A 12,689-nucleotide genomic window follows, 5' to 3' on the forward strand; every position below is an offset into this window, starting at 1 on the left:
GCCATCTGCCTGTCTGTCTGCCCAGGCTGGCGATCTCCAACACCAATGGTGTTGGTGCCCATGCATTCCACACCCGTCAGCCGGCCCTGGGGAGGGAAGTGGTGCTGACAGGTATCTAAGCGAGGCAGAATTAAGGGAAATGATAATAAATGTAGATGGTCAGGCAGGGGAATGAAATGATCCATCTTTTGCATGTTAGCAGAGAGGTGTTGGCGGCCCCCCCGCCCCACTCCTGTTCAATCAGGGCCTGTCAGACCTCCAGCGTGCTGGCATTTTTGTGAAGAATCTCTCAGCTAAAAATTGTTGTCATTCCTATTTCCTTGTTATCAGTCGGCAGCACCTCGGCAGAGCCCTGAGATTAACGCGGAATCACCGGCCGAGCATCCATTCCCGAGGAGCCCTATCCATTACGCCGAGCTCGGCGGGTCCCTCCCGCCTCACCTCCCACATTCATCATCTTTAACGCTGACAGCCCAGCGCAGGCCTTTCAAATTTATCTCGCCGCGTCCCGGGCAGGGTCTATCCGTCAAACTGCACGAGAGGGAGCGAGCCGAGCACAGGCTCTTTTCCCCGGTTTGTCGGGGAGGGAGAGGGGGGGACCAACCTGCCCGTATGAGGGACTCGGTAAAAGATTGGTCCGAGATACACAATTAATCATGGCTCGCATCAATTTGCTTGATTTACTCCCCGGAGGGAGAAGGGGCGTAAACACGGCGTGTGCAGAGGCAGTGTGGAAACATAATGTGTCTGTCTATAGGAAAAACATTAACACATCATCCCCGTTGTGGGTGATTGATGGGGGAATGGGAGAGGGACAGCCTGGAGCTGGCAGGGTGACAGAAAGCTGGGAGCTCACTGGGGGGACGGGGGAACCATGGGACCGTGCCCAGTGCCTGGCTCACCCTGGGCCACAGCTCCAAGTGAGGATGGGCAGAGCATCTCATCCTCATGGTAATGCAGAATCCAAAGCAAAACTGCTGTTGTACACCAAAATCTCCGTACACACTTGATACTCTCAATGGTGTCCCAACCATCGCTTGGCTCCTTGGGATTGGGGCTTCATGAGGAACTTTTCCTCCTCACCTGAAAGCCAGAGAATCATAGACTCATAGAATGGTTTCAGTTGGAAGTGACTGTTCAAGGTCATCTGGACCAACTACAGTGAGCAGGGACACATAGCAGTGTGTCTTGGGAAGATCCATCCATATGCAGCTCATCCACATTACCCTTTGGTAGCCATGGAAGTTCCTTAACGTTCAGCCTCAAGCACCGCGCTGTGCCCTCCTGGATGGCTCAAGCAGAGAGAAGAGGTTGAGTTTTATACTGAAAGTTACAGCTGCATTTACTATCCAAACATCCTTGTGAGCAGCTGCAGGGCAGAGAAGGAAATGCGGAGAGGGGGGGATGATTTGATGTGTCCTTCCCTCCCTCATGCCTTGCAACTAAGGAGCTTTCTCCTTCCCTGCGTGCGGAGAGCTGGGTCCTTGCACCAAAGCCCACCCCATGGGTCTCGAGTTAACCATGGTCAGAACATGGGAGCAGGACCGTGGAGTCTCAGCCCCGTATCCTCCATGGGGAAGGCTCTGTTGGCATAAGAGACGCCCACGTGGATGCCATCTGCAGTGCATGGGGTGGTGTGTCCAATGAGGTTTTGTTGTTTCCTCTCATCTTGTGGAAATTACCCATAATTTTGTGATGGCTGTTTAATATATATATATATATATGTATGTATATGCTGGGTTTTACAGCCCATTTTTATCACCTTTTTATTATCTCGGGTCAAAAGCTTTACTGGGTTGCATTCAGGGAATTATGCAAACTAAGAGAAAATACCATAGCAAAACTATAGATTTTCTCATTAAACTCTGCTTGGACATGTAGTTATTGTAGTAAAACTCTAGTAACTATTACAGGCCCTAATATAAAATTATAGTTTGACACCTCAGTGCAATTGGCCTTGCACTGCAGTTAATTTAACCCCTTCCATCCCACGCTAGAGCCTTTTGCTGTCAGTAGGCAAGACAGTTTGGGGACAGGGAGAGACAAAGGGGTGCCAACCAGCATCACAGCCCTGGGAGGTTTTATTACCAACTCTATGAAATCCATGGCTTTTTCTTCCCCACAGCTCCCTCAACCTCTGCAAATGTCTGGGGATATGGAAGTGCTCAGGTGTGGGCAGGATCCCACAGCCCCAGGTGGACAAAGCCAAGCAGGAACATGCCATGGGGTCTTGGTGCCCAGTGGAGCAGCCTGCCTGCTTTGCCCGTAAATTGCTCTGTTCCTACCGACTGTGTTATTCCCCCAGTCCTGCTCTGTGAGCAGTGGATTTAAGGAGCGGTAAGCATATTCAGCAACTTAATTATCTCCGACCAGATTTTATTCTCAATTACACTCAAGTAAATCTTGAACGATTTCATTCAAGTGGAGGGCGTTCATCCGCCCTTGTAAGAGATAAAATTGGGGGAAGCATCACCCGTGCACGTCAGCAAATCTCTGCTGCTCGCTCTGCAGCAACAGTGGGAGCTTTTTGGCACAACGATGGGAGCGCAGCATCGCGCTTCCTGCCAGCGCTGTGGTGAGCACAGCAAAGCCTCGATGGTAATAACCTGGGGTAGTGTGACACTCCTGCAACTTCATTCGAGGGAAACACTTAATCATATTTATTATGTAAACACAGCTTGCCATGCCCCCATTAAATTATTAATAGTACCATTAACATATTTACATATAAATCTTATAGCAATTGATGGAAACAGCTTCAAGAACCTCGCACTAGTTCTCCTTTTATAATGGATTCTCTCCTGCAAATACCCATTTATTAAAGAGACAAAATATTAATTTTTTGTTCAATGTTCATGTCAGAAATGTCACCTTATCCTTTTTGCAAATTGCCATTTACACAGACCCTACTGACTTCGTATTTTCCCGTCTTAAAGAATGGCCTGTTTAAACAGGAGCAATTAAAGAGGATCAGGGTACAGATATTTCAGTCATCTCAGTTTTTTTTGGTTAGTGATCAAGCTGATGGGTTCTGCTACTCATTCTTCTGCAAACTCTTTGTCTTTCCCAAGCAGCCCGTCCCACACGAGCTCTCCCCATTAAGCTGTACTCTGTAATTCCTTAATGCCTTCCAGGTAGTGGTATTCCAGGGTGGTTCACTCTCAGCACTGCCAATTTTCACAAGTTTATCACAAGGCTCTCAGGGTTTTTTTCTCCTAAAGTTTCAGCCTCTGCAGTCAAGCAGTGATACAAGAATCTCGGCTTTCGTTTAAATAAATAGGAAAGGCATGCTTCACGCCTGCAGGCAGGGCAGAGAGCTGATGTGTGCTGGGAGCAGAACCCTCAAAGTGCAGAAAACAGAAGGCAGTGAGGGAGACGATCGGAGAGTTGAGGAGCCACGAGATAATTGAGGTTGAAAGGGAGACCTCGGGAGGTCATTTTGGCACCGAACCTCCCTTCCTTCCCAAGTATTTCACCATCAGCCCTTCTTATGGTGATATTGAAGCCAAGGAAGGAGGAAAGATGCAAAAAATAGAGCTTTTTTCTTTCCTCGTTAAATGAGTGTTCCCCTAACTCATTGCAACCAGCCCTCGTGTGTGCTGTTACAATTGTCTCTACAAACTCCCTCTGATTTTTCAAGCAATTTCTCACGAAACAGGCACTTTCAGAAAAATCATAAGAAAGCAATCATTTCAAATTGGTCATTTGGGACTCAAATTACTAATCTAATACATTTTTTATTGAGGGTTCCTGAAAGGTTCCATAAAACACCATCGGCAGAGCTGCCCAAACTTGCCAGCCTCTGAGTTTGACAAATCGAACCCAACAATCCACTTTGCAGCTCAGCTTTAGGGCCCACGGAGCCACTGCTGCGTTTATATTTCTACATCAATAGTGCCTATTTGGTCAGAGTTTTAAATTCCCTGGGGTGGCGTATTTTGATATATTTATTTATTTATTTATTTATTTTGCTTGGGCTTGGGCCGGGTTTTTATCTGGGGAGGACGGGAGAGGAGGCTCAGGGGTGTTCTGGAAGAGACACCACCGCTGCTCTCTGCCCCTGGCCCTTCCCTGGGCTGCTCTCACCTCTCGGTGTCCCTGCGTGGTGTTGTCTTTGCCCCCAGGACACGTCTGGCTGGCTGTTTGCTTTAGTCAGGGGCCGGCAGCATGCCAACATGTCTCCGGTCTTGGATGCGGTGAGGCACGATGGTGCCAAAGGCTGGGCTGGCCAGCACACCGTTCACGTACCCAAACAGAATGGGAGCACAGCCTGAGGTGTTGGGGCCATCATAAACATCCACTGCTGAGCACTGAATGAGGGTCGGGGAACAGGGAGAACAGTGGAATGCTTGAGTCATCACGGGGAAATGGGATGGCTACAGTGATTACCATGAAACCAATGGGGGTAGGTCCCCGTCTGTGGCTGAGGGACATTTTCCCCTGACAGCCCCAACTCCTGCACGTGGGAAATGCCATTTCCCAGCCTCACACTGTGCACCACTCCCCAGGGAGGGGACACTCTCAGGGTGAATGTCACCTCATGCAGAAGGGTCGGCACAAGGCTCACAGACTACTTCAATCCCACTTAAGCACTGAGCACTGGGGTGAAATTAACTCCCTCTGCAGGAAAAGCTGAGCTGAAATCCACACTGGGCCACTTCTATTAGCAACTAAAAAAATATTTTCTATCCTCAGAGTTAAATGAGCCAATAGTTCAATCACAGAGCAAAAAGCAGCAATAGAGATGGGAATGTGAGTGCCTTAGTCGGGCATTGACAGTCTATGCAAGGAATTGCAATAAGTGGGCTCGCCTGTTTTCCATGTTCAGCAGCAATGTTATTCAACAACCTATTTGCAAATGCCATCTTCCAAAGTCCCTTTTTCCCCTCGTTAAATTTGCAGCGATAATAGGGCGATTACAGTGCAATAAGCTAAGCGCAATCCATTAGTAGCATCATGGCCATTTTTAGATCTTAAAAAAAAACAACACCAAAGCTGTTTAAGTTTTCTTATTATGCACATTAAAGGCAGTGGTTCAGTCTGATCAAAGACAACACCACCCCTGTGCTCCCCCCGGCCTCCAGTCCCGCATCTTGTTCCCTCTCTATTCATTAGTGGCCACAGCTGTGCAGGCGGCCAATTACTTGGGAATAATAAGTACATTTTGCAGTAAATTAAATATTAATTAGTCCTTGGCAAGTTGTTCTTTGTTGTTGTTTTCTTTTTTTCTCCTTATTTCCTTCCCTCCACCTGAAAATAGTAGAAGGGATGTGACAGTGCCATAGCCTGCATTGGCATGTGGGTGACAGTGGGGAAGAGCTGTGGTGTGATGGAACCTTGATCCCCTGGCCAAGAGCTCAGAGGACAGATTGACTTGTTCATTGGAAGGAGACAGAATTTTGGGCATCACAAGGAGCCCAGAGCCAGATGGGGTGGTTTTGGTGTCCACTTGTCATCATGAGTCAAGGTTTAAAGAGCTGAGAGCTGCAGAGGTTGGGCAGAGTTTGGCACACAAGGGAGGGGAGAAGATGCTCTGGTTGCTCACTGATCCCTGCCACTTTGGTCCACTTGCCCAGCTCTGGTATTCCCGCTTTGCTCACAGCTCCGTGGGCTGTCTCGTGATGCACTGTGCACCATTTCACCCGTTGATGCTCTCAAGTGCCATTAAGTGTTGTTGTTTTTTAAATGCAGTTTGACAATATGCAGGTTAGGTTTGTGTTTTATTTACAGCTTTTACTCAGGGACCAATAAAACCACAGCTGGCTAATGTGAGATCTAAAAACTTGCATCTCACTCTTTGCCTGGGATATCTTTTATATGGTAAACTATTTATTTGTGTTTCATCTTGTACAAACTCCCCTTTCCATGCTGAGAAGCTGAGAGCTCCAGGGGCTCTTTGAAGACTATTTGCTATAGGATAGCAACTGGAATTCTCTTTAAACATATGCGCCGGCTTTGTCCTACACACGGCCTCTCAGTGTCAGCACGCGGCTTGGTGCACGTTTCCTGTGCAAAGACAACATTTGCACGCTCCCCTGGCAATTGCGCTCACAGATCCCTCTTGTTCAAGCGTATCCCATCATTTATTCCTGCAAGCAAGCGTGAGCAGTGGCCGCTCCACGTGCCAAATTAGAGGCAGCATCAAAGCCTCTTTAGAGCTGTGGATTAGGGATGATGTGCTCAGGTACAGGGAGTGCAATGCGTGGCATCAGAACGGTGTTCTCCTGATCTCTGAGCCCTCAGGTTCTCAGCACACAGTTAAAACACAACAAACTCTTCCTGGAAAGGGTTATTCGGCAGCAGGATGAGATGAATGCATGCAAAACCCCAATGCATTTCAATGTCATGCCATTAGACATCTCCATCTATGAGCATCCCCTGGACGCCGACCCCAGTGCCAAGGGTGAGGTGGCATCGGGCGGGTGACACAAATCACACTAAAAAACCAGCAAGCTGCCTCCAAGCATCTGCAACCCTAGGGTCGTGCTCTTGCCATAAAAAGGAAGATGAACCCCGGTGAGATGGAAGCGATGTTCCCAAGGATGCCTCTGGGAGGGAAAGATCAAGAAGCGCTGCTGCTAATGGCCTCAGCTGCTCAAACAGTCAAAATAATGATGGGGTGGGAGGGTGCTGGGGGTATGAATAGGAGTCGTGCAATGGGTGCCATCTCCTTGCAGCCAGGGCATGTGGCTATTCTCCAAATCCCAGTGGCAATGCTTTTTGTATGGGTGGGACAAGCTCTAGGATGACAGAGGGAAAACATTTTCATTCTCTCTGGAGCTTTTTTCCTGCTCTCTCCATTTGCATCCTCCCTCCTCCAGTGCCTCTATCTACTCACCAGGCTCTTGCTCAAGGTGAATGGAGGGCTTAGGGCAGCAGTGCCGGTGGGGAGGGCTGAGCCAGGAGGGGGCTGCACAACAAGGTGGCCTGATCTAGTGATTAAACAAAGGGATTCAGCCAACATGTGTAAAATTAAGTGATCAAGAGTTGATTACAGAGTGCATTGATTGTGTACTGATGGATTAAACAGAGTCGTGCTTGGGATGCGATTTTCCGAGCCGGGCACGGAGAGTGCAGGCAATTGACACGTTGGCTAGAAGGACCCGCTTCTCCCAAGCCCTGGCTTTTATACATTCTCCGGATAAATCTGCAGAGAGGCCCGTGGAATTATAATCGATTATCCATTTCTCAAAGTCACTTAAGGGCCCTGAGCTACAAGCTAAAGTGCCGGTGCTGCGAAGAGGCATTGGGTATGCGCCGGCATGTGCAGGTGCTGGCGCGAGGGGAAAATGTGGCAATGACCCTGCGTGCTGCAAGCTGATGAATCTATTTTCTTGTAGGAAATAGTTTTGACAGTTCAATATCTGTGTTTTCGATGTGTGCCCCACACACCCCCGAGGGAGGAGAGGAGCTGCAAGCTAAGGGGAGGGAGTGGGTGGGAGGCAGGGAAAAGCTCTGCCCCATCGTTGTCTCTTCAAATTGCGGGCATATTGGCGTATCCCCAGCCAACTGGCTGCCCTCCAAGCCAAGGGCATGGGAGCTGCATGTGCTGCGGGTATAATTGAGCTAGGTGCTGCATGTCACCAAGAGGCTGGGGCTGTCCCAGGGCTCCTCTGTCACTGCCAACAGTGAGGGTCCCATTCGCAGACTTCTGCTGTCCCTTGGGGTGCTCCCAGCTTCTTTACTGAGGACACAGAGGTGCTCCTGCTCATGGTTGTGCTCTGATTTTGGTACATCGGAAGCAGTCAGGGCATGGAGCAGACCCCAAACAGTGCCTTGGACAGCAGTTCTCTGAGACAGCAGATCATCTGTGGGCTCCCAGCCATACACTGGGATGTTCCTGCAAAACTCCCACCTTTTCCATTTCCCGGCATCACTTTTTGTCAGCAGAAGATGGCTCTTTGCTCCAGGTTTTTCCGTCCCAAGAACCACTGCAGAAGATTATTGAGGCACATTTGGCAATGCAGTGGAACACCTCCTCCTCTTCATCTCATCCCACCGAACCAGCAGCCACCCCAGTTCAGTGTCTGAGGGACAATAAGTGCCCCTTGTACCAAATGGCCAGCAGGATGTCACCAGCCTGCCACAAGGGATGGCATCACCCATCAGGGTTTCTGGTGTGCAGAAGGGACCAACCCTCTGCTGCTGCTCCCCATTGCCCTCATTCCATCCATCTCCAGAGTAACGGGGCCGTCCCCAGCCCTCCTCTTCCTCTCACCCTCTTGGGTCCCTGTCACAATCTCCCTTCCAGCTCGAGGTGGCCTGCACTCCTCTCATCGAGGATTCATTGTCTTGTCAGCCTCTAGTTAGCCAGCATGCGTGTGAATCATAAATTACCCCGCCCGGGCCTCTGCTATGCTTCAGCACAGACAAAAAAATTGCACTCCATCACCGTGTCTCCCGGCTTTTAGTGGTATTGATCAATGCTGCTCCCTTCCCGCCCCCCCCCGCTTTTCATTTTAACCGAGCCGGTTAAGTGCAGTATCTTATTTTGTGCTGGGACAAATGAAAAGAATATTAGCAAGGGCTGAAATATATCTCTTTTTTATCTCTCTGCTACTTTTTTATTGAATCTTTCTGAGTAGGTGGCTTTCCGCAGGATGACAGCCTCATGACAGGCTCCTCATTAGAGCTGAGACAGTAATTGTGATGCATTTCCCTGCGCGGCCTTTTCACTTCTCCCCCCCCTCCTTCCTTTCCTCCTCTCTCCTTTTCCCCTGATTTGTAAAGTGATTGGATGTACAGACTCACTCAGTTTCTTAAATTATTGCCCGGCTCCATCCATCTTTCTCCATCCCGCGGTGGGCAGCCACGATCCCTGCAGACGGAGCACCCAGGAGGGAGGTGGCTTTTGGGGTGGGATTCTGGGATTTTGGGGATGTCCCCAGGAGCCCCCCAGAAGCACGGTGCCCACGAGGACAGGGCTGTGCTTCCCTTCCAAGGGCCATCCCTGCGGTGTCACATGGAACAGCTCCCACCAGGTGCCTGGCAGCAGCGCCGTGCAGCGTTGCAGTGTCCAGCTCACAGCTGCATGAGCCTCTCTTTTCTTCGGAAGGAAATCAATATTTCAGCAAGTTTTCAGCCTTGGATCCTGCCTTAGATTTTTGTTTAGCCTCAGGAGAGGCAGGTGTATTTGCTAAGCTGCTCGGCTGCCCAGCCCCTTACCAGGGATCAGACCCTTCGGTGGCATGCAGAGGCTCTGTTTGGCTCTATGCTGCACCCCATTTACTCATGGGTTCTCTCTGTCCATCTGTGATCTCCCATCTCCTCTGCACAAACCCCTGTCCCTCTCTCTAGAGCTCATGGTAGGAATGGTCCCATGCCATGTACTGTCCAAAAAACCCAGGTACCTGGTGTGGCACGGAGAAGCGACTCCTGTGTGGCAAGGAGATGGGACAGCAATGCGCAGTTCTCCCCATGCTCCCTCCCTATATGACCAAGTCATTTTTCCTCCCAAAGCCACTCTGTTGCTGTCACCGGATGCTCTTTGCTGACCCAAGCCACCCCCACCTTCATCACCACTGCTGTCATCTTCCCCTTCACCGCCACTTGCTGTCACACCATTGGATGCCATGCAGGCTCGGCGGAGCAGGCTTTTGGCTATTTCCAAGCTAATATAGGGCTTTCTTTGAATTATTGTTTTTTGAGCTGGAAGGAAAGGAAGCTTGTCACACGAGATATCTGCTATCAGTACACAAATAACAGCTGGCCCATCATGGAATGGAAAATAATCGCCATGGAAGCTGAGCAGAGAGGGAGCCAGGAGGGATTATTATAGCAGTGGTGCTGTCAAGGAGCCTGTGTCAGCACTTCCATTACCACCCACCTGGCTCCTACACAGCCCCAGAGCAGTATGCAGGGCCCCGGCGCGGGGTCATTGCTATTCAGGAGGGTTTCAGATCAACCAGCTGTGATGGGTGTTAAATGATGGAGTGGTTAAGAGGGAGAGAGAAAATGGGAGGATGAAATGGAGGGAGGCGTCTCCAAGGAAGGAGAGCTGTGGACTCAGACAAGTGGAAAACAGTCTGAGATATTGGGAAATGAAGAGTTGGGAGGACAGGTCTGGTGCTCCTGGGGGCAAGGCAGGGAAAGGGAGAGTTTTGGATGCCCATGAGGAAGGACACCGCAGTGAGAAGATGCTGAGGGACGTGGGCAGGTGGTCTAGGGAAGGGCCTTAGTGGAAGACAAAGCATATCCTCACCAGTGAGTGCATCCCCATGAGCCTCTCCTGACCTGGGGTCTGTTCGTCCCCTGTCAAGGCTGGGAGCTATTCACACAGAGATGCCCTCTGACAGAACCCATGGAGAAATTCCTCCACGCAGGGGTGCGTCTGCACGTCGGGCGTTCGGCTTTAGGAGCAGGAAATATTTGGTTTCAACACTTGGAGTTCAACATTTCCACGGAGCCCAGGAGACTGTGCAAGCAGCAGGAGCTGCAGATCTGCCTTTTCATCTCTCTGGCACTGGCAAGCAGGGGCTTGGCAGGGGGGAGTGCAGCAGAGCCGGGGAGGGTAAACATGTGGAACCAGGGAGTGGTGGGGAGAGAGAGGGGCAGGAAAACAAAAACACAGCTGCCAAAAAGAGAAGCCTGAAAAGAGCCATTCAGGGTCTCCCAGGAGCAGTCTTGGCACAGGGCAGGGCAGGGAGCACTTGCTGCTGGAGTAGGCAGCTCGGGGCCTGCATCTTTTGTTTCACCCTGGTCAGATGTCCTCTGGTCCAGCTGCACGCACAACACAGTGTCCTTGGCTGTTCCTGAATATCAGGATGCCCAGCACTGGAGAGTGATACAGAGAGTGTTCACATCTCCCTCTATCTCTGCACTGACAACTGAAACCTGAACACTCCAGATTGCCATCTCACCACCCAGCACCACCGGCATGGAGCTGGGTGCCATGGGATGGGCAGCATGAGCGAGTGTGGGGCCATGGGGCAGAGCTGAGATGGGTTGTGTGGGTGTCCCACTGGCATGGAGCCATTCCCTCCCCTCTGCTGTCACAGTTACTCAGCCTAGCGCCTGCTAACGTGCGGCTGTCAGCCCTTCAGCCAGGAGCCAGGGCACCTCTGTCTCCTGTTTTAAGCACGAGTGTGGCAGGCTGTGTGTCAGGGTCTTGGCTGCATGACCAGAGCCCAGATCTCCTGCCCCTCTTGAAGCTCTTCCTGTAGCCTGAGCCCCAGCCTCCCACACTTGCTGGAGTCAGAGAACCTTGCTCTGCTGTCACACCTTCAGAGCAGATGCAGGGTGACAGCTGACATGACACAGAGCCGTTGCAGTATCATTCGTGTAGGGGTAGAGAAGGCCATCGATGCTTATTTCTCCTGTAGTGGAATGCAGCAGGGGTCCTTCGAATGGTCTGAGATACCCCCCAGTTACCCCAGATGTTGAAATCTGAAATAATCTCTGCTTAGGAACACTTGCCCACCAAAGATCCCTAAGCAGTAAGCAGGAGACCAGCAGCAGGTTCCTAAGTGGGACCCTGGCTGCACATCTCTATCCAAGGCTCCTCCTACCACTGCCACTGTGCTCCAGGACTGTCCACCATCTCACAGCAATCACGCGAGAGAATACCACAAACACCTGCAGGTCAAACTCTAAGAGCATCCCCATCCCACCAGTGCAAACTGTGGGTGGCAGGGAAGGATGGGAGGGCCCTGTGGTGGTGGCTGGGACAGGGATTGTGGATTCAGGGTGGGAGGACAGAGGGCAGCCACTTCCCCATCCATCTGCACACCCCACAGCGGGAATCCAGCAGGATTTCCCGTCCACTCAAAGGCTGCCTGTTTATTTTGGGAAGGAGGCTCAGACAGCTCCATTGTTTTGCTGTGAAGTTGGGGTTATAAATAGCAGGTGGTCGGGGACGCTCCTGGGCTATTTCAGCCCCTGCTACACAAAAGTGGAAAAGCTCCAGCAGGAAAGTGGAATTACTGAAATGCCGACCTTTCCCGCAAGGGTCAGCAGGAGCTGCTTGTTTGGGTTCAGTGATTTCTGGGCATTATAGAAGAGAGGGAGATGCAGCAGCTGCACAGCAGCATGTTTCATCCTCCCTTCTCCAGCAGGCAGTAGGGATGCAGAGCCAAGGGATGTGCCTCGGGAGCAACTCAAGTCCAACTTGGGCTTTCCTCTTGGGCCTGCCTATGGGAGAGCTCCCAATGGACGGAGATGCTGGAGAGGCAGGGGAAGGCCCGTATCACTGAGCTCTGCTCCGTGCCTCAGTTTCCCTCATCTTCTGTAGGGAAGCCAAAGGAGAGGGCTCTGCCAGGCACGTGCACTATGTCCTGCTGGAAGGCAAGGATGAGCCAAGGTGACTCCAACTCATCTCACACTCTTCCTCTCGTTAAATGCCTGCACCAGGCACTTACAGAGAGCAGCAGGGCCCCAGTAAAGCTGCTTACACCAATGTTTTATACTTCAAGAAGGTCTATTCCTTTAATGGGGATTCATTTAACTGGGCTCTGCCATCGTTAGGAGCCATAAAATGGCACCTTTTGGCTCCTGATTGGAAGGCCACGCTGCACGTAGCCCCTCACATCTAGCGCTGGCTGCTTTATTGTGCATTACTGCCTCTCACTCGGATTTAACCAATTTGATCCATGTCTAATACATAAATAAATAATCCAGCAGGAGGGTCGGCGTTGGATGACAACAGGCAGCTATAAAGCATGTTCCTCCGCCGCAGCTGAGCCGGGCTCCGC

General features: G+C 50.9%; 1 protein-coding gene across 5 annotated transcripts in view; it reads left to right on the forward strand.

The window, feature by feature from the left end:
* Window positions 1-12,689, forward strand: part of RNF220 (ring finger protein 220) — a 158,268-nt gene that overhangs the window by 73,591 nt on the left and 71,988 nt on the right. The gene's annotated exons all lie outside the window — the stretch shown is intronic.

This window comes from Meleagris gallopavo, chromosome 10, assembly GCF_905368555.1.
Source record: "Meleagris gallopavo chromosome 10, MGAL_WU_HG_1.1, whole genome shotgun sequence".
NCBI classification, from domain to species: Eukaryota; Metazoa; Chordata; class Aves; order Galliformes; family Phasianidae; genus Meleagris; species Meleagris gallopavo.